General features: G+C 38.6%; 1 protein-coding gene across 3 annotated transcripts in view; it reads right to left on the bottom strand.

Annotated features, from left to right (window-relative positions):
* LOC131150627 (vacuolar-processing enzyme-like) overlaps positions 1-23,523 on the bottom strand; it is a 46,568-nt gene extending 23,045 nt beyond the window's left edge. For all 3 annotated transcript variants that reach the window (XM_058101471.1, XM_058101472.1, XM_058101473.1), the window contains exon 1: positions 23,302-23,523. The gene's annotated coding sequence lies outside the window, so the exon portion shown is untranslated. The remainder of the gene's footprint in view (positions 1-23,301) is intronic.
* Positions 23,524-24,570: the final 1,047 nt, after the last annotated feature.

Here is a 24,570-nt window from a genome sequence, read left to right as displayed (position 1 = left end):
CATGCAACTAATGCTAATCACTTCACAAAGTTCCACATGTACATGCAAATCACAATCAATCCACATAAGATATACACATACCTTATTCACACCCACAAAGGGTCCATATACACATAGAATGCAACGTCCCCACACAGGACTCTAATCCATATAAAATACACATCCACACAGGACTGGTCCACAAAAGACTATCAACCACACGGGTTACTACATAATCTTCTCAACCACACAGGTTACAACACATACCACCTTGTTCATGGTAAATAGGTAAAACAAACTCCTCATACCACTTCCAATGTTTTACCCCCTAATGTAAACGCTCAAATAACGACCTCCTCATACCACTGCCAACGTTATATGACGGTTATATCAAGTATGATATAACGACCTCCTCATACCACTGCCAACACTATATCATAATTTACATGAACCATAAAACAATACACATCCAGTACAGCCCATTCATAGTATTTATTTATCCAAACAACATCATAACCAAACAAAATTCGCAATCCAAACAGTAACCACAAACGAACAACAAACGAAATCAAGCAGTACCCACAACCATTTAATTATCAAAGTTATTTTCATGTCACACAGTTTTTTCCCAATATTATATATAATCAAAAACAGAATTTTCAATGCCAACACTATTCAAAAAATTATACCTAAATTTATAGAATTTATACTCAAATTTAACTAGTTTTAATAATAATAAAAAAAATTGTTATAATGTATTTCCCTTTACCTGCTCCTCAAGTTCCTGCCTAAACTGAACGGAAAACGAGACCCTGTAATCCAAAATTCCCAACTCACTCAAATCTCCGAAAAAAATACTCATTTAATACTTCCTAGGCTCCATATAATTATATTTAACAAGAAAACTCCAAAACATCTCACTTACCCTGATTTTGGGATGCTGCCCCAAAACCCCAAATCAACAATCTACTCCGGCAGCTTTGCAGAGAACAATCCTACAAACCTCATGGTGGTCTCAGATCATCAAACTGGGCTAAATCCAAGCCAGCTTCGAAGAGAGAAGGTAGAGGGGCCGTTTTTAGAGAGAGCAAATGAGATAGGAGTGCTTTCTTCACTGACAAATGAAATAAATCGTTGTTTATAGGCAGGGACTCATCAACGAGACATGTGGATTCATCGACGATCCCATAAAGAACATTTGTCGACGAGACCGTAAAGTCATCGACGAGTTTCAGTATATCTCAGACCTCTTGGTAAATCCTCGTCGATGAGACATATGCCCTCATCAATGGGCCAAGGAAGAACATTCGTCGACGAGACCAGTTGGTTCATCAACGAGGCCTCCCTGACACTCCTTTTAAAAATTCCTTTTTCTTCCCTTCTTTCTTTCCTTTCCTTTCCTTTTATTATTTTTATTAATTAAATTTTTCGAGTCGTTACATTCTCCCCTCCTTTAGAAAATTTCTTCCTCAAAATTCGTTAATCACCCATTTTTCACAACTAAAAAACTAACTAACCACATTCATACATTTCAATCATTTCTAACATATGCAACATCGAATCATACAAAGTCAAACAAAATTAATACTCATGCTAACATAGACATATTACCTGTGTCTTTAGCATTGTCCTCCTCAAGTGTACCCAACATATAAAGATGTGCCGGGGCACCGCCGCCGCGAGGCATCGGGTTGTTCCTCTGATTCTTAATTAGAATAGGTGCATTGTTTGGCAATTCTCGACACTCTCGAGCTATATGGCCATATTTTTCGCATCTGTAGCACATGACACCTCTACCTCGGCATTCTCCCCAATGCCTTTGATTGCATCTAGGACATTGGGGGTGTAAAGTATCAACCTGACGTCCTCAATCATTCCTTTCTGACCTCTGACCTACAATATCTCTATCTCCCCTCCATGACCCCTGTTTGACATTTGCATGAGGACTAGAAGACATAGGTCTTTTCCTTCATTTTGACTCCTTTGCACCTCTCTGCAGACTCGATTATGCAATAATGGCTTTTTCCACCAGTTCCATGAAATCCTAAATCCACAAACATATCATGTGCTCGTGAATCCTCTTATTTAAGCCCCTTTCAAACCATCTCGCCTTTTGGTGTTCATCTGGAACCATAGAAGGTGCAAAGCGAGAAAGTTCTAGGAACCTAGCAGTATACTGCTGAACAATGAGGCCCCCCTTAGTCGGGTTGAAAAATTCCTCCGCCTTCGCATTCCTAGTGGTAACGAGAAAGTATCAGTCATACAAGACCTACTTGAAATGACCCTAGGTCATTGCTATAGGTACTACTCGCTGTTCTTCCAACAATTTCATCATAGGCCACCACCGTTCAGCTTCTCTGGCCAGCTTAAAGGTGGCAAAAAGAACCTTTTGCTCCTCAGTGTAGTTCAACACTGCCATTGTCTTCTCCATCTCTTGCATCCAAGTCTTAACCTTGATCGGATCAGTACCACCCTCAAAAGCATAGGGTTTCAAGTGGGTAAATTGATCAATCGTGCAATCCTGGTTCACTGGTGGGTAGCTTGATCCCCCGATATCTCGTCTCATTTCTTCTCTAACCTGACGAGCTATACCTCGCAACAGTCGGGACGTCTCAATATCATCATTACTAGAAGCTCCCAACTCATTTCCTCCTCTATCATCCACGCCTTCGCTTCTCGGATCCATCCTGAATATATATATAACAAAGGCAAGTTTAGAATTTTTATAGCTTAATAAAATTAACATAATTATAAAACAAGAAAAAAAATTAATGTCCAAATCTTCAATTAAACATCCAACGTCCAATTATCCATAATTATATTAACCATCAAATTCTAATTCCAAATTATAGTCTCTCTGCTTGGAAACATCACCGTCGATGGATTTGCCGTGGTCTTCTGAAATCATCAATTGATTCATAAAATCACAGAAGTCCATAACTCAAATTCCTATCAGTACCTTAATCTACCCATTCCTACCCTTATTCAACTCAAACCTATACTCTAGTATTAATCCTCCTAAAGTCTGTGGAATCAATAACCTAAAGCTCTGAGCATTTCCAAAACAAGGCAGTGTGAATCTTATCACACTTCCGGGTAGCTATGGCTCTGATACCAACTATAATGCCCTAGACCCGCCACGTGGGGCCCAGAGTGTTATGAGACCATACATACGTCTCTGATACCATTCACGTAGTAGAACTAACTAAACAATCCCAAATAAAAACTAGAGTACTATATATATTTACATATGCAAACCCATAAAAAGGTATAACCATATTCACCATATTACATAACTAGAACAAAACATTAAACATAAAACTGTACACATATCCTTTCTTTTATCCACCCACAAAATCTAACCCCACCCTGGAGCTTTCTAAGCTCAATCACCTAAAGGACATGAAAAGATTAATAAATTTGTCAGGGTGAGACACCTCTCAATGAGGAAGAAATAAGTTACAACAATGTGTGGCTGAAGTGTTTAATATGTAATTACAAAGTATACATACGTTTGTATTTCACCATCAATAGCAGTTGAGAAAAATGCATCTATTATCACATCATTATTCAATTCTCAGTTACCCAATCACATACACACATACATAATTACTTTTACTGATAATTTTCGAGAATAGGGAAGTCTACCCGCCCATACAAGTAGCTTCCCTCTGCTCTAGTACTGAAACTAAGGCGCTCACCTTCCTCAGTAAGCCCTCAGGTTATGTATCTAGGAAAAGTCTCCGAGGTTAAGGAAGCTTACCTGCCCATAAAAGTAGCTTCCCTCGGCTCTATACTAACATAGAATTACCGGAGCACTCGCCTTCCTCAGCAAGCCCTTGTTGGAAAGTTCAACTTTACTATAAATACCTACGCAATTAAAGTTACATGCAACCAATGCTAATCACTTCACAAAGTTCCACATGTACACGCATAACACAATCAATCCACACAGGATATACACATACCTCAGTCACACCCACACAGGGTCCATATCCACACAGAATACAACGTCCCCACATAGGATTCTAATACATATAAAATACATGTCCACACAGGATTGGTCCACACAAGACTATCAACCACACAAGTTACTTCATAATCTTCTCAACCACACAGGTTACAACACATACCACCATGTTCATGGTAAATAAGTAAAACAAACTCCTCACACCACTGTCAATGTTTTACCCCCTAATATAAATGCTCATATAATGACCTCATCATACCACTGCCAATGTTATATGACGGTTATATCAAGTACGATATAACAACCTCCTCATACCACTACCAAGGCTATATCACAATTTACATGAACCATTAAAAAATACACATCCAGTATAGGTAAACACATCATTACATTCCCATTCACAGTATTTATTTATCCAAACAGCATCACAACCAAACATAATTCGCAATCCAAACAGTAACCATAAGTGAACAACAGACGAAATCAAGCAATACCCGTAACCATTTAATTATCAAAGTTATTTTCATGCCACACGTTTTTTTCCCAATATAATATATAATCAAAAACATATTTTTCAATGCCTGCACTGTTTATAAAATTATGCCTAAATTTATAGAATTTATACTCAAATTTAACCATCTTAAAATAAATAAATAAAAAACTATTATAATGTATTTCCCCTTACTTGCTCCTCAAGTTCCTGCCTAAACCGAACAAAAAACGAGACCCTGTAATCCAAAATTCCCAACTCACTCAAATCTCAGAAAAATACTCATTTAATACTTCCTAGGCTCCATATAATTATATTTAACAAGAAAACTGCAAAATATCTCATTTACCCTAATTTTGGAATGGTGCCCCAAAACCCCAAATCAACGATTTGCTCCGGCAGCTTTGCAGAGAACAATCCTATGAACCTCGTGGTGGTTCTAGATCGTCAAACTGGGCTGAATCCAAGCCAGATTCGAAGAGAGAAGGCAGAGGGGCCATTCTTAGAGAGAGAAAACAAGAAAAGAGTGATTTCTTCTCTGTAAAATGAAAGAAATCTCTATTTATAAGCAGGGACTCGTCGACGCAGCACGCAGATTCGTCAACGATCCCATGAAACATTCGTTGACGACACCGTGGGTTCGTCGACGAGTTTCAGAATATCTCAAATCCTCTTGGTAAATCCTTGTCGATGAGACATGTGCCCTCCTCGACGGGCCAAGGAAGAACATTCGTCAACGAAACCAATTGGTTCGTCGACAAGGCCTCATTGATACTCCTTTTAAAAATTCTTTTTTCTTCCCTTCTCTCTTTCCTTTCCTTTTCTTTTATTATTTTTATTAATTAAATTTTTCGGGTCATTATAAGGGGGGTGAATTGGGTATTTAAAAAATATTTAGCAAAATCTGAGTTTATTTTAAACCTTTAAAATTAAACCAATCACGACCTCACACCAATGTCAAACAATTAACTAATTAGCGATCATACTATACCAATTGACAATCCTAGATATATATATATATGAGAAACTGAAAACATAATCCAAATTTTGATCTTCAGCAATTTAAGCAATCAGTTAGTTCAATATCCAAATCTAAATTTCAACAATAACAAAATATTCTCTTACGACAAAAATTCAATAATCAGATAAGTTATATAATTATTCTTTGAACAATATAAACAATCACCATAGTTTTTACCTCAGCCAACCACAAACAGATTCAAGTATCAGTACTTGTCTGAATTTTTAGCCAATGATATATCAAGGAATCAATTTATTAACTTGAAGTAAGCACAATCAATCAACGTTCAGAAAATTTCTCAATAAATTCAAAACATGCACACATATTATAAATTACAAAATTTAAAAGATAGGGAAAGAAAAGTGAATACCAAATTTTTTACAAGGTTCAGCCTATAGCCTACGTCCTCGCCTCAAGCAATGTGCTATGATGATTTCCTTTACCACTTCATTCAATATGTGAAGTATTCCTCTCTTCGTTGGTAGGTGGAGACCCCTCTCTAACGAGAACACCTTCTTGCTAGGCAACGATTCAAAACACTGAACCATCAAAGTTGCAAAAACAGCAATACAAGATATTCGTACAATATAAACACTCTCAGCGGAGCAAAAATTGTACAAGTTAAAGCACTATATACTTCAAATAATCAATATAGAATTAAAGCTCACGAAGATATCTCAAGTATTCTGATTGTAGGATGAAGATTTAAGAAAATAAAATCAGAATTTCATCTAGGGCTTTCAGTAAGAACTTATAGTAGATTTTCAAAATGAATATCAAGAGTATAACAAGAATTTCAATTGTATGTGTGAGCATTGGTTACCCTGATTTGTGAAAAAGTAATATTTATATAGAGTAAGGAAGATTGTCATTTTCTCCAAGTTTCGAAACCAATCAATTGAATTTGGAAAGAAATTGGCACTTTTGGAAAGTTTAAAACATACGCTTCAGTTGCCTAAACTATGAGGTCAACCGCCTGAGCTAATTCAATTTAGCGCTTTAGAACAAGCAGTTGCAGTTCAGTCGCCTAACCCCAAGAGTTCAATTGCCTGACCCTGTTCTGTTTCTTTATTAACACTGCATTAGCATATCAATCTCCTGATGGAAAATTATCAGTCGCCTGACCACTAAACTATTTAGTGTTTTTCATATTTTGATTCCAAAACTTGTTTTTGTTAACTTTGAAAAGAATTTTAGACCTTATAAAAATATTTTCCATGCTCTAAATCGGGTCTCTAAGTCCAAAATAAATCCTAAAAGCTTCAACCACAATATGGAAATTAGAAGTACTTATATGGGACTCTAAAACGATAAATACAAATTGATTCCTAAGTCTTCATGTCATATAGCTTCAATAATTGTTCAAGCTTTGATCAACTCTTCAATACACTTCTCATTCCTCATGACTTGTAGCTTTAAGTTTAAGCTTCATTCAATCTCTTCAAGAAGGATCACTTTACTTTGTAAAATACTTTATTCCTAAAACTTAACTTGAAAGCACACTTAGTAACCTTAATTTTTTATCATCAAAATGAGATTAAGCCTTACTAGGCCAACAAGAAGTAGCTGGAGACAACCTATCACACTCTATAATATTTTTCTTGATGACATGTGAGCATTTTTTATGAGATCAATGAAAAGGGTTTTTTTTACCTTTCTATTCTAAATTGTTGTCTTATGGGTGAAATCACGATGTTTTGATCAAATGATGGATGGTCATCTTTGGCCGACCAGTATGCTTAAAAGAACCAAGTAATGGATTGGTAACCTATTTGGAACCTTAATTTTAAACCAAAATTTTCTTAAAGTTAGTTTACTAAAAATTTAACCTGGGATTGGGTTCCCTAGTGTCTGGCAGTTCATTTAAGGCAATGGTTGGTACTGAAAGGAGGGCAGACTATCATTCTGCTACCCAAAAAAAAAATCAAAGAAGAAATCCCTTCCCAGTGCTATTGATCTTGAAAAATTTATTTCTTGAATACACCATCAAAGGATCACCCCCCACACTGGGGCAATTTTAAGAAGATCAATATAAAGCCCCAAGTGAATCCCAAATAAAAAAGGAAATTAAGATCCCTTCACAAAAAAGGAAAAGAAAAAGATATAATAAAAAATTGAAATACAAAAAAAAGGAAAAAAAATTAGGGGCATACTTCATTAGGTGATCCTTGACAAATACTACCCAAACAAAAATTATGACTTTGAGCCTTGTTAAATTTTTTCCTTCTTTAGCCTATACCCTCAACCTGCATTACTGTCCAAAATGAAAGTCCTAGCCTAATTGGTAGAATTTGAACTACATTATAACCTGCTCCTAATAAGATACATTGACAGCTTGTTCAAAGAACAAATTCGGTCAACCTTGTGCACTACTAAGGCCATAAATGTCATTTTGAGAGGGTTTTTGAGCCTTAGTTTCCCAATTCTTTTGGAAACATGTATCCTTAGCCTACGTTTCATCTCGTGTCTTAAAGCCCACCATGAGATTCGAATACTAATAAAAATACCTGATAAAAAACTAATTGTAAGTTAGGATGAAAAGCTGAAATAGGCTATGAAACACAAATCAAGAAAGTACTATTAAAAGTTGGCATCTAATTTATAGTGGAGTAGTGTGGAAGTGGGTACAATAGATGGAAAATATCAATTCTCTCAAACAGAAAAAAAGTTCAGGATAAAAAAAATAATTAAAAAAACAAGTTTGGGTTGAAAGAAAAAGGTGGTTGCTTGTTGATTTGGTTCTCAAAGTTATCATCAAAGTTGCATGACATTCCTGTCACGCCCCGAACCCGGAAATGGGACCCGGGGGTGAATGTAATCTAACATGTCCCTGTATCCGATAAAACATCCAAGGATACAGTACAAAGGATGAGGGTCCAACCCCATGGGGTTCCCAGGCACCCTAAACACATCCAAACACAACAGAATATACGCAGCAGAAAAGGTCATTATATATATATATATATATACAGTACCATACCAGAGTCTATACATGAGCAGAACACGGCTCTATCAAAAATGTACAAACGGGTGCCCAAATACATCTCAAAATGGTAACCCACCAAAAATACAGTCCTAGCACTTACCCAAGCACTAACCACAGTACACCGACCACTACGCTCCTTACACTAAGACGCTAGTTTCGGTTACTCGAAGGACCTAAAAAAATGTACGTACAGCAGGGGTGAGACACCTCTCAGTAAAGAAGAACACAGGTTATATCGGTGTGTGGCATTTGAGTGTTATCATGATACAACATACACGCAGTTAAATACACTCACACATACACATGATCAGCAATTCCAGTGTCGTCACACCCTTCGGCCTGAAGTTGGCCGGCGACATACGGTGTTGGCCCGTAGCCATCCCGTGAACACGGTGCCACCGGCACATGGCTAGTCCCCGACTCCCATGGCATCGTACCGGTGCTAACTGGTGGATCCACACCCTTTGGCATGATCTGCCAGAATAGGCTCACGCCCTCGGATATAGAGCCAGACACTTTTTCCTACGTGGCAAGCGATAAACACACACCCTCGGATATAGAGCCGGACACTCTTAGTACCTGGAGGAATTCGAAACCCCGTTCCTACTAGCATTTCAACAGTCACACACACATGCATGCTTATATAACCAAAAAAACCACACCCATTTGGTAATCTAAATCATGGTTTTCCAAACAAATACAGTTTAAACAAGTCAAGGCACGACCATCCCAATAACCCAGTATAAATCAACATATAAGCTCAGTTTTCAACAAAACATGGGATGCAACCCGTCGCCCCCCTTTTTCCCAAAACTGTAATAATGAAAAACCCATAGTTTTCCCCATTAGATCCCCTCAAATGAGTAGCCAAAACACACACAGGACTGTAAACCACAGTTCTACCGAGTTCGATTTCAAAAATAACCAATATAAACACAGTTCCCCTTACCTTTTCCCCGAATAGCAAATCCCGAACTCCAAGGCCCCTAAACAGTGAACCAAGTTCCAAAACCTACAAATCACAATACAGAATATACTCACAAGATTGTTTCCTACAAAACTGCCAGATCAAAATTGAAAATCGAGCCTTACCTCGATTTTACGCCAAAACCCTAAAATCTCCGAAATGGGATTCCGATTTGTAGAACTTGAAGAGAATCCTTCCACGATCCTCGTGGTAACTTCAGATTCACGATTCTAGTGACGAACAGCAAAGAAATCTAGAAAGAGGAAGTGTAGGGAGAGTTCTAGAGAGAGAGAGAGAGAGATATTTGAGTTTTCTTAGTAGTTAAGCAATGAAATTTCTATTTATAGCCCCTTTGACCCAGGCAAACTTGTCGACAAAATGGTGTCCTCGTTGATGAGGCTCTATAGTCCTCTCATTGACGAGATAGAGGATTCGTCAACGAACCCTAATATCACCTGTTCTCGAAACTCCTAAGCTTCTCCTCGTCGACAAGCCTCTGAACTTCATTGATGAGAGATGCATGGCCTTTGTCGATGAACTCTAGCTTCATCGACAAAGCCTGTTCAAATACCAATTTTACCTCTCTCTTATTTATTTAAGCCCGCTTATCATGGTTCGAGTTCTTACAATCTCCCCTCCTTACAAAAATTTCATCCTTGAAATTTTCCATCTCTCATTCACAAACTCATACACAGAATACATATACACGACAAATGTCAACAAGAAACTGGCAACTACTACAACGCAGTCCCATTACACACATACACATACACATACATACCCTCACTTATGGTGGAGGAATATCGTGGTTTATATACAACTGTCTCAAGAGTTCACAATACACTCACTCCAGACGAATAACCACCTATCCCAACCCAAGTAAGATAATGTACAAGTGCTCAAAACAACTATGGATACTTCTGGCGTATTTCCGTTTTCAGTTCCCAGGAAGCTTCCTCAACCTCGTGGTTCTACCACAATACCTTCACTAATGGTATATCTTTAGTATGAAGCTTCTGAACTTTACGGTCCAGAACCCAAACAAGTATCTCCTCATATGCCAAAGTATCCCCAATTTCTAACTCATTGTAACTGATAACATGTGAAGGATCCAACACGTATCTTCTCAACATGGATACGTGAAACACATCATGGACCCTCGAGAGTGCTGGAGGTAATGCAATCCTGTAGGCTATCGGACCCACTTACTCAAGAACCTCAAATTGTCTGATATACCTCGGGCTCAACTTGCCCTTCCTCCCAAATCTCATCACCCCTTTCATTGGAGTAATACGCAGAATTACCTTACCCCCCACCTCAAATTCTAAATCACTGCGGCGAATATCTGCATAACTCTTCTGCCGACTCTGAGCTGATTTAATCCTCTCCCGGATCAAACCTACCTTCTCAGATGCCTATTGCACGAGTTCAGGTCCTAACACCTGACGTTCACCAACCTCATCCCAATACAAAGGAGATCGACACCTCTGACCATACAAAGCCTCGAACGGTGTCATCCCGATACTAGATTAGAAGTTGTTATTATAAGTGAACTCTATAAGTGGCATAAACTGTACCCAGTTACCACCGAAGTCTAGCACACAAGCTCGCAGCATATCTTCCAATATCTGTATCGTCCTCTCCGACTGTCCATCAGTCTAGGGATGGAACGTTGTACTGAAAGTAAGCTTCGTCCCTAGTGCTTCCTATAAACTCGTCCAGAATCGAGAAGTAAACCTTGGATCTCGATTTGAAACAATGGACACCGGTACCCCATGCATTCTCACAATTTCATACACATACAACTCCGCCAGCCTACTTAAAGGATAACTAACTTTCATCGGTATGAAATAGGTAGATTTCGTCAATCTATCCACAATCACCCAAATAGTATTCTGCTCGTGAAGTGCTGGCGGCAATCCGGTCACAAAATCCATGGAAATATGCTCCCATTTTCACACCGGAATAGATAAAGGCTATAACAGCCCTGTCGGCCTCTGATGTTCAGCTTTCACCTGCTGACACATCAGACACTGCTCCACGAACTGAGCAATCTGCCTCTTCATACCAGACCACCAAAAGGTCTCGCGCAAGTCCTGATACATATTTGTACTACCATGATGTACTGTATACAAAGAACGATGCGCTTTCTCCAGAATCATCCTTCTGATCCCATCATCGTTCAGAACACACAGTCTAGTCACAAACCTCAATACACCCCCTTCCGAGATGTTAAACTATGTAGCCAGTCCCTGCTGTACCTTTTCTATAATCTCTACCAACTCTGCATCACTAGCCTGCGCGGCCTTTATACGCTCAAACAAAGTCGGCTGGACCACCAAACCAGCAAGATAAGCCTAATGATCACCAACCATCAACTCTATACCCAAGCTCTCCAAATCTCGTCTAATGTGACACTGAGTTAGATACAGCCGTAGGCATTGACTTCCGACTCAACGCATCAACTACCACAATAGCCTTCAACTGATCATGCAATCGTAGTCCTTAATCAACTCGAGCTGCCGCCTCTGCCTCATGTTCAACTCCTTCTATGTGAAGAAATACCCGAGGCTCTTATGGTCAATAAAGATCTCACACTGCACCTCGTACAGATAGTATCTCCAAATCTTCAGTGCATATACCACAGCAGCCAATTCTAGATCATGCGTAGGATAGTTCTTCTTATATTCCTTCAATTGCCGAGAAGCATAAGCAACTACTTTACCCTACTGCATTAGCACACATCCCAGACCTTTCAAATACGCGTCGCTATAAATCACAAATCCACCATCCCCAATGAATGGTCAATACTGGAGCAGTAACTAGCCTGTGCTTTAATTCCTGAAAACACTGCTCGCAATCACTAGTCCAGTCAAACTTTACTCCTTTCCTGGTCAGTCAAGTCAGAGGCCCAGATAGTTTAGAGAACCCCTCCACGAACTGACGATGATAACCCGCCAGTCTTAGAAAACTCCGAACCTCCTGCACATTCTTCGGCCTCACCCAGTCGACCACAGCTTCAATCTTTCTAGGATCAACCGATATACCATCACTAGTTACCACATGGCCTAAGAATGCAATCTGACTCAACCAGAATTCACATTTCTTCAGCTTAGCATACAGCTTCTTCTCCCGTAGAATATGTAATACTAACCTCAAATGATCCTCATGCTCTTCCGAACTCCTCGAGTATACCAGAATGTCATCAATGAACACCACCACGAATCGATCCCGATACTCATGGAAAACCCTGTTCATTAGATCCATGAACACCACTAGAGCATTCGTCAACCCAAAAGGCATGACTAAGAACTCGTAGTGGTCATATCTGGTTCAAAAAGTTTTCTTCGCTACATCCTCCGATTTGACCCTCACCTGATGATATCATGATCGCAAGTTGATCTTCGAAAAGACCCGCGTGCCCTGCAACTGGTCAAAGAGATCATCTATACGTAGTAAAGGATAACGATTCTTCACAGTTACCTTGTTAATCTCATGGTAATCAATGCACATCCGCATCGACCCGTCCTTCTTCTTCACAAACAATACTGGAGCTTCCCAGGGCAAAACACTAGGTTGAATATATCCCTTGTCCAGTAATTCCTATAACTACTTCTTCAACTCTCGAAGTTCCGTCGGAGCCATCCAGTACAGAGCTTTAGAGATCAGTGCCTTACCAAGCAACAACTCTATCGCAAACTCCACCTCACGATCTAGAGGTAAACTAGGTAAATCATCTAGAAACACATCTAGGAACTCGCTGATTACCCAAATGTCCTCGAGTCTCAACTCATCCTGTGGCAGTTCCTTTATACAAGCTAGGTACCCTTGACATCCATCCAAGAGTAGCCTCCTCGCCTGTAGTGCCGATAGAATCTATGGCGCTGGACGCACACACGATCCCACGAGTTCGTACTCCTGCTCCCCAGGAGGTCTGAAAACTACCACCTTCCTACGACAGTCGATTATAGCATAACTGGAGAACAACCAATCCATTCCCAGAATGACATCGAACCCCGACATGTCATATACAACAAGATTTACCGGTAGCATCTTTCCCTAAATTTCCACTTGGCAGTCTACCAACATCTTCCTACAGAAAGATACACTCCCAGATGGCGTAGTAACAGATAACACCTTGTTTATGTCTTAGGTTTCAGTCCCACACCATCCAAAAAAACTCACAGATACAAAAGAGTGGGTTGCACCCAAATAAAATAAAACAGAAGCCTTATTCGAAAGCAATAATAAGGTACCTGTCACCACGTTCCCTGCATGCTCAGCATCCACTGGAGTAAGAGAATATACTCTGGCCAAAGCTGTATTCATCTGAACGGTTCCCCGAGGTATCTGATTGCTCCCTTGGTTCCCACTGAATGCAGGCACATATCGCTTCAATGCACAACAATCACGAGCCATGTGACCAGGCCGACCACAATTATAGTAGTTACCTTCAAAAGACCAACACTCACCCTCGTGACGTCTGAGGCACTTGGTGCAATGACCACTAGTTTGGCTCCCCTGAGTATCCTAGCGCTCGGTATTCTAGTGGTAGCCCAAGCCCTTGTTCCTCTCCCTCCACGATCCCTGTTGAGATCCTGTCTGAGAACTAGAAGGTACTGTCCTCTTCCTCGATTCCGAATCCACCTCGTCCTCTCGGATACCGGTCTCAATCACCGTGGTTTTATCCACCAACACTGAAAACTCACGGATCTGAAGCATACCCACTAATCTATGGATATCCTTCCTCAAACCCTCCTCGAACATCCGAGTATTCTCATACACGCTCGAGATCAAACATGGTGCAAAGCGGGATAACTCTTGGTACCAAGCCGCATACCCCTGCACCGTCATACTCCCCTGAGTTAGAGTAGAAAATTCATCTGCCTTCACATCACGTACAGAAGCCAGGAAGTATCTGTCAAAGAACACCTCCTTGAAACAGCTCCACGTCATCTCCTCTGAACTAGCTCTCTGCTTCTCCAGCAGACTCACTGCAGTCCACCATCGACCTGCCTCCCCAGATAGCTGGAAGGTGGCATAAAGGACTTGCTGCCTATCCGTGCAGTGTAGGACCTCCAAGATCCTTTCCGTCTTCTCCACCCAGTCCTCCGCCATCATTGGGTCAGGTCCTCCAAAGAATATGCATGTGTGTGAACCTCTCAATGGTGCACCCCGCAGCAATAGGAGAGCGCTCGCGTCTCCGCCCGATCTCCCGTAACACCTGCCTCGTCAAACCTCGAGGCACATAAGGAGACTCATCACTCGTAGTCTCCTTGGAGCCACTTCCTAGGTCATTATCCTTGGGCTCCATTCTGCATCACAATAGGATTCTATCAGTATCCCTACGACACATAAAGTTAAACCATGATCTACACTAATCGTGTTAACTATTCCCTACCAGGTCTAGGTCTGTCCTATCACACTGACACGAAAGTCATCAATGATCAACCTTATTTTTATTAGAATAGTCATCCCAAGAAAAACACGGAATGCCGTCAACAAATCCCGATCTAGCAACCGAACAACCCTCAACCAACTCTACCCATAACCACATCCTATACTCTGGTATATACTCACAACTAAGCTTAACCAAGTCTACAAGCTCTGATACCAAGTTGTCAAGCCCCAAACACGAAAATGGGACCCTGGGGTGAAAATGTAATCTAACTTGTCCCTATATCTAATAAAACATCCAAAGATACAATACAAAGGATGAGGGTCTGACCCCGTGGGGTTCCCAGGCGCCCTAAACACATCCAAACACAACAGAATATACGCAGCGGAAAAGGTCATTCTATATATATACAATACCATACCAGAGTCTATACAAAAGCAGAACATGGCTCCATCAAAAACGTACAAATAGGTGCCCAAATACATCTTAAAATGGTAACCCACCAAAAATACAGTCCTAGCACTTACCCAAGCACTAACCGCAGTACACCGGCAACTACGCTCCTTACACCAGGATGCTAGTTCCGATTACTCGAAGGACCTGTAAAAATGTGCATATAGCAACGGTGAGACACCTCTTAGTAAGGAGGAAAACAGGTTATATCGATGTGTGGCATTTGAGTATTATCATGATGCAACATACACACAGTTAAATGTAGTCCAGTACCAGTTTACACAGTGCATACACGCACACATACATATGATCAGCAATCCTGGTGTCATCACACCCTTCAGCCCGAAGTCGGCCTACGACATATGGCTTTGGCTCATAGCCAACCCGCGAACACGACGCCACCGGTACATGGCTAGTCCCTAACTCCCATGGCATCGTATCGACACTAACTGGTGGATCCACACCCTTTGGTCTGATCTGCCGGAATAGGATCATGCCCTCAGATATAGAGCCGGACACTCTTGCCTACGTGGTAGGTGACAAACACACACCTTCAGATATAGAGCCGGACACACTCAGTACCTGGAGCAATTCGAAACCCCGTTCCTACTAGCATTTCAACAGTCACACACATATGCATGCTCATATAACCAAACAAACCACACCCATTTGGTAATCTAAATCATGATTTTCCAAAAAAATATAGTTTAAACAAGTCAAGGTATGACCATCCCAATAACCCAGTATAAATCAACATATACGCTCGATTTTCAACAAAACCAAGGATACAGCCCGTTGCCCCCTTTTTCCCAAAACTGTAATAATGAAAAACCCATAGTTTTCTCCATTAGATCCCCCCAAATGAGTAGCCAAAACACACACAGGACCGTGAACCACAGTTCTATCGAGTCTGATTTCAAAAATAACCAATATAAACACAGTTCCCCTTACCTTTTCCCCGAATAGCAAATCACGAACTCCAAGGCCCCTAAACAACGAACCGAGTTCCAAAACTTACAAATCACAGTACAAAATATACTTACAAGACTGTTTCCTACAAAACTACTGGATCGGAATTGAAAATCAAGTCTTACCTCGATTTTACGCCAAAACCCGAAAATCTCCGAAACGGGATTTCGATCTGTAGAACTTGTAGAGAATCCTTCAACGATCCTCATGGTAACTTCAGAGTCACGATTCTAGCGAAGGACAGCGAGGAAATCTAGAGAGAGGAAGTGTAGGGAGAGTTATAGAGAGCGAAAGAGAGAGAGAGAGAGAGAGAGAGAGAGAGAGAGAGAGATATATTTGAGTTTTCTTAGTAGTTAAGCAATGAAATTTCTATTTATAGCCCCTTTGACCCAGGAAAACTCGTCGACCAAATGATGTCCTCGTAGACGAGGCTCTATAGTCCTCTCATCAACGAGACGAAGGATTCGTCGAAGAACCCTGATATCACCAGTTCTCGAAACTCCTTGGCTTCTCCTCGTTGACGAGCCTCTGAACTTCGTCGACGAGATATGCATGGCCTTCGTGGAATGAACTTTGGCTTCATTGACAAAGCCTATTAACAAAGTATTTTCTACTCAAGATCATATTCTCTTGAATAGGGGCATTATTGACAAAGTATGAATTGGAATTTGAAAAATGATGAGTGAAATTGAGATATGACAAAGTTCGGTTTTAGAATCTTGTTTGTTGAATGGATAGGCGTTGGTTCACGAGCAAACTTGAAGAGGAAATTTGTGCATCTTCGTGCATAGCATCAATAGTGATAGGAAGCAATCCACATGTATTTTGTAAAATCATTGCATAAGTAAAGTTAGGATATGTCCTCGTGTCAAGCATCATCATATAGATTTTGTAAATAACGTTCATTCCACGAAGCAATCCATGTGCATTTTGTAAAATCAATGCATGAGTAAAGTTAGGATGTGTCTTCATGTCATGAATCATCATATAGATTTTGTAAATAGTGTTCATTCAACTTCTCACCCCTTCAATTCATTGTCTTCCATAAATTAGAGATTTGTGTTCTACTTAGGGTATGGGACATTAGTTCCCAAATCCAAGTAGCTATTTCCAAATTTCTTTGTCTATTTTGGATATTTGGGGTATTAGTTCCCAAATTTGAGTAGTCATTTCCAAATTGTTCCGTTTACTTCAGATGGGGCATTAGTTCCCAAAATCCAAGTAGTCACTTCCAAATTGTTTTGTCTACTTTGGATATTTATGACATTGGTTCTGTTTGTTGGAATTGTTGTGATCCCAAGAGTGGGGTGAATTGGGTTTTAAAAAGTTTTCGACTAAATTAAACATTTATGCCGATTCACCACATATCATATCCCATTTTAATTATGGTCGTGTAAGTAAAACTAAATAAGCAATATGCATAGACATACATGTGTATCTCATTTAATGTAAATGTGTGCATGCAAATAATTGTGGCAGTGAAAAAGCAAGGATACACATATGAAAATTAAAGTGCAATAAATAAATGAGATAGAGAGAGAAATCGACACACGATATTTGTTATCAAGGTTCGGCCAAACCAACCTACGTCCCCACCTTGGGCATACCCCCTAAGGATTACACTAACCCTACTTACTTAAATGGGAGGAGCAGAAGTTGTTTACATTCTCTCTTTACGGGGAGAGAAAAACCCTAGTTTAATTTTTGGGCTGAACCGAACCGGTCTCACTTACGGGCCTGAGACTCCCCAGTTATATGTTAGGCTGAACCGAACCGATCTCACTTACGGGGCTGAAACTCCTCAATTCAATTCCGGGCTGAACCCATTCGATGCATTTAAAAATATTTTTATACATAAAAGTGCTTCTGAAAATACAAGCAAGGATGTACACGTTTAAGCTTATAAAATGCACACTCTAATATGATATAATTTATGCTCAGTAGAGTAAGGGTGTTATCAAATAATTATCTTTTCTTGTCCTTTGCCTTCTTCTTTTCAACATTATTGTCCTTGCCTTCGATTTGCACGGAGAAAGCACTATTGCTTTCATTTTCTCTAGTTCTCAGCCTCTTCTCCTCCATTAGTAGTAAAGCACAGAATTCCTCAAATGTTAGTGCAGGAGTTCTAATCTACAAGTTAAGAGCCGTTACCAAACTGTAGTATTTTTATGGCAGCACTCAAATACATCTTTGAGCTAACTCCTCCCTGGTCTTTTATATGCCCACTGTCGCCATCTGATCACACAGATTTTTGATTCTGATGATGAATACTTTTTCCAATTCTCTGTCATGTAACTTTTCTACAGCAAGTTGATTCTCCAAGTTCTAAATGTGTGTCTGGTTCCTTGTTTCATATTGATTCTTTAAACCATTCCAAGCATCTGCAGCCTTGGATGTATGTTGGATCAACGTAAGTACAAAATTGGATACACTTGTGACTATAGCACAAAGTGCATCTGCATTCCGCATTTTCCATTCTTTGACAAAGGCAGCATTTAGAGGGATGATTACCTTAGGATTGGTGGGATCAGGCGTGCCAATCGGTTTTGGATCCATACCTTGAGCTGTATCAAGTAGTTCATATGAATCCAAAATAGCACTCATCTTGAACTCCCACAAAGTGTAGTTCGTGTCGTCTAGTGTTCCTTCTATGAATGCTGGTGGATGTATCCGAAGTGCTGGTGGAGATGTAATAGCAAAAGATGAAGTTCCTACCATTGCAACATCTCAAAAATTATAGTTGTTTCTTCTTTGTAGCCTTCAGCTCTGATACCATGTAGAATAACAACACCAAGATCTATTTTAAAGAAACGATTGAAGAGATAATACAAAGTTTTATTACAACAATTTGTCCAACCATGCACTCACTAAATGAACTTCAATGGCGAAAGGACAACAAATAGAAAAACAAAAGAGGACACAATCTTGCAGTCGAGATGTGTGTAGTGCTCCGGTGGGGGAGGGGGTCTTATTTATAGCTTCTGATCCATGGAAAAAGCACATGGATGGCTCACCTACCATGGTAGGTCGTGGTAGCTCACATACTATGATCGACTTTGACATTAGTGGCTGAATTTGACGCTAGTGGCCATCTTTGACATTAGTGGCCGACTTTGACATTAGTGGTCGTCTTTAACATTAGTGACCGTCTTTGACATTAGTGGCTGTCTTTGACATACCGTGCCCACCATTCATACTGGATAAGCCATACCATCTCGGAGGGCATTGCCCTTCATAACCCCCACCAGGGGCGCTACCCCCGAACCCCTGTGTCTCGGAGGGGAACATTTTTTGTCTTCATAGTACCATTGCGGTCTACAGCTTCGACCTCATCTAAACCATACGTCAGGTAAGTGTGTCAAATTAACTTGTGGAAGTTGGGCATTGCACATATATACACCAACAATTTTGACTACCTCAACAATCCGAGTAGTCACATCCAAGTTTTTTTTACTACCTTAGAAAATATGAGTAGTCATATCCATGTTGTCTTGACTATCTCGGCAATCTGAGTAGTCGCATCCAAAATATTTTGACTATCTCAGCAATCCGAGTAGTTGCATTCAAATTTTTTTGGCCATCTCAGAGGCACGTGGCATTAGTTTCCAAGCCTGAGTGGTCGCATCCAAGTTGTTTTGACTATCTCGGCAATCCAAGTAATTCAATTTGGACTATCTCGTTAATCCGAGTAGTCGCATCCAATTTTTTTTTACTACCTCAGAAAATCTGAGTCGTCGCATCCAAGTTGTTTTGACCATCTCAAAAATTCAAGTAGTCGCATTCAAATTATTTTTACTATCTTGGTAATCCGAGTAGTCGCATCCTAATTGTTTTGACTATCTCGATAATCTGAGTAGTCACATCCAAATTTTTTTTATTATCTCAATAATCTGAGTAGTTGTGTCTAAATTGTTTTGACTATCTCGGCAATCTAAATAGTCGCATCCAAATTGTTTTGGTTATCTCAAAGGCATGTGGCATTAGTTCCCAAACCTGAGTAATCATATCCAAGTTATTTTGGCTATCTTAAAGGCATATGACAATAGTTCCTAAATCCGAGTAGTCGCATCCAAGTTATTTTGGTTGTTTCAGAGGCATGTGACATTAGTTCTCAAATTTGAGTAGTTGTTTTCAAAATTGTAATCTACCTTAGACTTGTGGCATAGTTTCCAAACTCATGGTAGTGATCTTTTTTATAAACTAGGACAATTTACACCTTATTTTGTAAGTATATTGAGTTGACCTAAATTTCATGCATCTATGTAAATCTATACATTTTATTTTCCTAGGGTTTTATTATATAAGGCCTAGTCCAAAATTTGTATCTTTTATTTTTATAGATTTGTTACTTTAGGAAGCCAAGAGTCAGGTTATTCAAGTAACAAACCTATAAAGAGGAGCAGCTGTAGACACCTCATTTTGTTTGGGGCTTGTATAACACAAATGGACATAATTTATTAATGCAATAAAATGAAAAAAACATACAAGAAAAAAAATTGAATACATAAAAAAAATTTAAAAAAAAAAACAGAAAATGAAATAAAGTGGACCAACATCTTCATCTTTAAACTTGGAAGCACAAAAAGAAAAAACAAATTAGACATGTGAAAATTTGCATAAGAAATATGTGGTCAAATTATGGTTTAATGCAAGCACAAATTAATCGATTCAATTCAATTTTGATTGATCTAATTAGGTGCTACTTATTCAAATTAGAATTGATTGAATTGATCCCCCAAGCCTATAAAAAGTGGGCTTCTGAGGGTGAGAGACACAAACTAACATAAAGATGAATTGCTTAAGAATTGTTAAGAGTTTGAGTGCTTGAAGTTGAGAAGGTGAAGGAAGATAGAAGATCAAGAAGCTTGAAATGTAGAAGCAATGAGAAAATTGGCAGTGGAGATTCAAAGTAGCAAACTTAAATATTGGAGGAGTTAGAAGACAAAGGTTGGTTCATTTAATTTTATTTAGTTTTGTTTCGTTTCTTAGATAATTAAAATTGTAAAATTTTATATTTTAAATTTTATGATTTAAATGCAAGTAGGAATTTTAATTCGGATTGATTACTCACATCCGGATTCAATAACCTAGATCCAAATAGTCATACCCGATTATCTGAGATTCAACCCAAATCCGAGTCAACTTGACCCGAATCTTAATCAGTTGATTCGAAGACCTAAGGGCTAGGTCAAACTTGGACCTGGGTTAATTGACCATTGATCTTTAACTCAATCTTAAGCCCAACTAAACTAAAACCAATAAACTTATTTCCCAATTTGAACCTATTGGACTCGACCCAATTGGTTGAGCCCCATTTAATTAAATCCAGGCCTAGCCCAATTACCCTGCAACCCATTTAATTAAATCCAAGCCTAGCCCAATTGTCCTGCAGCTCATTTAATTAAACCCAAGCCTAGCCCAATTATCCTACAACCCAATCTTAAATTCAATTCTAATGCCTAATTGTCCTACAACCTAATCTTAAATCCAAGCCTAATGCCCAATTATCCTACAACCCAATCTTAAAACCAATCCTATCAACCCATGCTCCTAGCCCAATTCAACCATAACCAAATTTAAACTAGCTAACCCAAAAAGGACTACGCCTTCCGAAGGCAACATTACACAGTCCTCGCAGTCCAGTCTATGTTTTTTTTCGGATGGGGGGATTGCTACCACATCGGCAATCAGTGTCAAACTTCTATAGCCAACCCGAAATTGCCACATGGTGGGTGACACCAATCACCACTTGGCAGGTGATGTCATGCTAACGTCACCTTATTGCAGAAAATTCAAAAAATAAAATCACTACGTGGTAGGTGACATCACCTTACTACAATAAACTCAAAATAAAAATTAAAAAAAAAAAACGGAGCCACATGTCTCCACGATTGGCGAACATGTGGCACACCCCAACTGGTTCTGATCGGTCTAATTTTTTAACCGCCAGTTCAATTTAAATTTTTAATTGATTTTTAAATTTTTTAAAAAATAGTAAAAATTGGAAAAATAAAAAAATTAAGAATAAAAAAATAAAATAAAATATTTGAGTTATTTTGACTCAAATAACAAAAAAATGAAAAAAATAAAAATACCAAAAAAATGAAGAAAAGTCTTTAAAAATCCTAGAAAATTTTGGGAAAAGGTTGAAAATTTTTCAGAAAAAATTCTACATAATTTTGGAAATACTGGGAATATTGTAAAGACTATTTATTACTCAAATTTGATTATTTTTTATTATTATCTATATATACTCTACTTTTTTGTGTGTGCGCCCCAATAATTAAACAAAGGCTAAAGAGGTATTTCAGACATAATCTACATTAGTTCTAAGAGGGATTTATCTAACAAGATTCCCTCATTTGGAGGTCTTATTAGACATTTCTAAATTACACTTTATTTTTATTTTTATTTAGTTATTTATTTATTTATTTATTTTAAATAAGTTAATTAAAGACTATTAGATTCAATTTAAAGATAATTCATAATTAATTAGATATCGTTCGTAGAACGGGTGTGTAGGGGTGCTAGTACTTTCCCCTTACATAACTGAACTCCCGATCCCAACTTTGGTAAATGCAGACTGAGACTACTAATTCATTGGCTTAGGATTGGTCTAGAGACCAATCAACGAGTAATAATGTGGTGAACTAACCGCACCTAAGTAAATAACAGGTTAGTGACAGTTCCATCAAACTTTAATATTATTATTTTTCGTCATTCCGAACCCTTCTCTAAGATTTTGCGGCACATAACACACATGCAAATATAGTCCTTTGGTAGTTGCTCCTGCCACCCAAGGATACCAAACTAATATATACAATTGAGGTAAGAAAAAAAAAGTTTCAACTTTGCATACATGATAATGAACCACCCCTCCCCCCTCTCTAAACTTAATAGCAAGCAGTTAGTTTCCAAAAATCAAGTTCATATCAAAAACTACAATGTTGGAGTAATAACAATACAAACATTCAATAAAATTTTGAGCTTTTCTTACGAACACATAATCTATCACAAAAATCACCACATAAGCATGCTTTCAGAGGCTTAGGTTGATGAGAAGTGTACACTATTTTCTTTGAAACCTTGAAGACGAAGATCCAATGAGCTTGAATCTCAACCTCCTACTAGAGCTCTTCCATGGAGATCTTTACGAGTGACTTCTTGCAAAAGGAAGCTTGGCTGCTAGGGTTTGAGCCCTCCTTCTCCTTCTCCTTCTCTCTCTAAATCTCTCTCGTTACCCTCTTCCTTAGACGTACATATGCTTCTCTTTCTTCAACATGTGTTCCCTTTCTCTTGAGCCTTAGCTATTCTTTATAAAGAAAATGGAGTTAAAGTGTTGCCCTAGTTATCCTATTACCAAAATGCCCTTTAAAATAAAAAGATTGCTCTCTTTGTCCTAAGAAAGGTATTTGGGCAAGATTCATGCTTATCCCCAATTAAAATTTTAATAAAGTAAGGATAACACCCAATTTAAACTAATAATGACTTCCAAATATGAAATTGAGGCTTTAAATGGCTCTGGACTCATATCCATACTGAAAATATCGAAAAGAAGAGTAATACTTTAATTAAATGTTCTAAATTCCAATTTTACTCTTGAGTGCTCAATTAATTTTAAATTAGCTAAAGTATTGGTTAAATTAACCCTAGACAAAACAGTGTCAACTTTTTTTTTTTTTTCCTATAATAATTTTATTACTTTATGATTTTTCTTTGGACATTTAGTAGCAATATGCCCTTTTTCAACACAAAGTAGTAAGTATAGGATTTTGTGCCTTGCTTCTTTTTCTTCTTTTTATACTTGTTTTATACTTTCTTTTCCTTTTCTTATGGGATTTTTTTGTTGAACATCCTAATTCCCAATTTTCCTTTCGAATTTTATCACAATAGGTTTGTCCTTCACTAACTTTTGCTGGTTGATATTTAACCTGCCTTTGTTTTTCCAGTTAAACAATATTGATTTAGAGTTATATAAACGAATGACTTTCTCCTACCCAAAGAACCGATGCCTCCTATATTTTAGGGTAATCTTTCTTTATGATTTCATTCCACTAACTTGGTAAGTTATGGAAATATTAATTTAGGATATATCTTAGAAAGTCTATGAGTCATTATTGGAACAAAGAAATCAAATACTTTAAAAAAACATGATACAAATACTTTAAAGAACATGAAACATAATTTCCTTAAAATGAAACGCATCTTGACCATCAATTTTGAATAAGGGTTTTACATTGAATTGTCCTTAAGAAATAATGGAACCCAACCTTGATTACTTACCGATTGCACATCTAAAGAAAAAAGAAAATAATAATGTACTTTAACAAGTGTTTT

This window comes from Malania oleifera, chromosome 3 (assembly GCF_029873635.1).
Source record: "Malania oleifera isolate guangnan ecotype guangnan chromosome 3, ASM2987363v1, whole genome shotgun sequence".
NCBI lineage: Eukaryota > Viridiplantae > Streptophyta > Magnoliopsida > Santalales > Ximeniaceae > Malania > Malania oleifera.
Note: the sequence above shows the minus strand (reverse complement) of the source record. Positions and strands in the feature narration are given on the sequence as shown.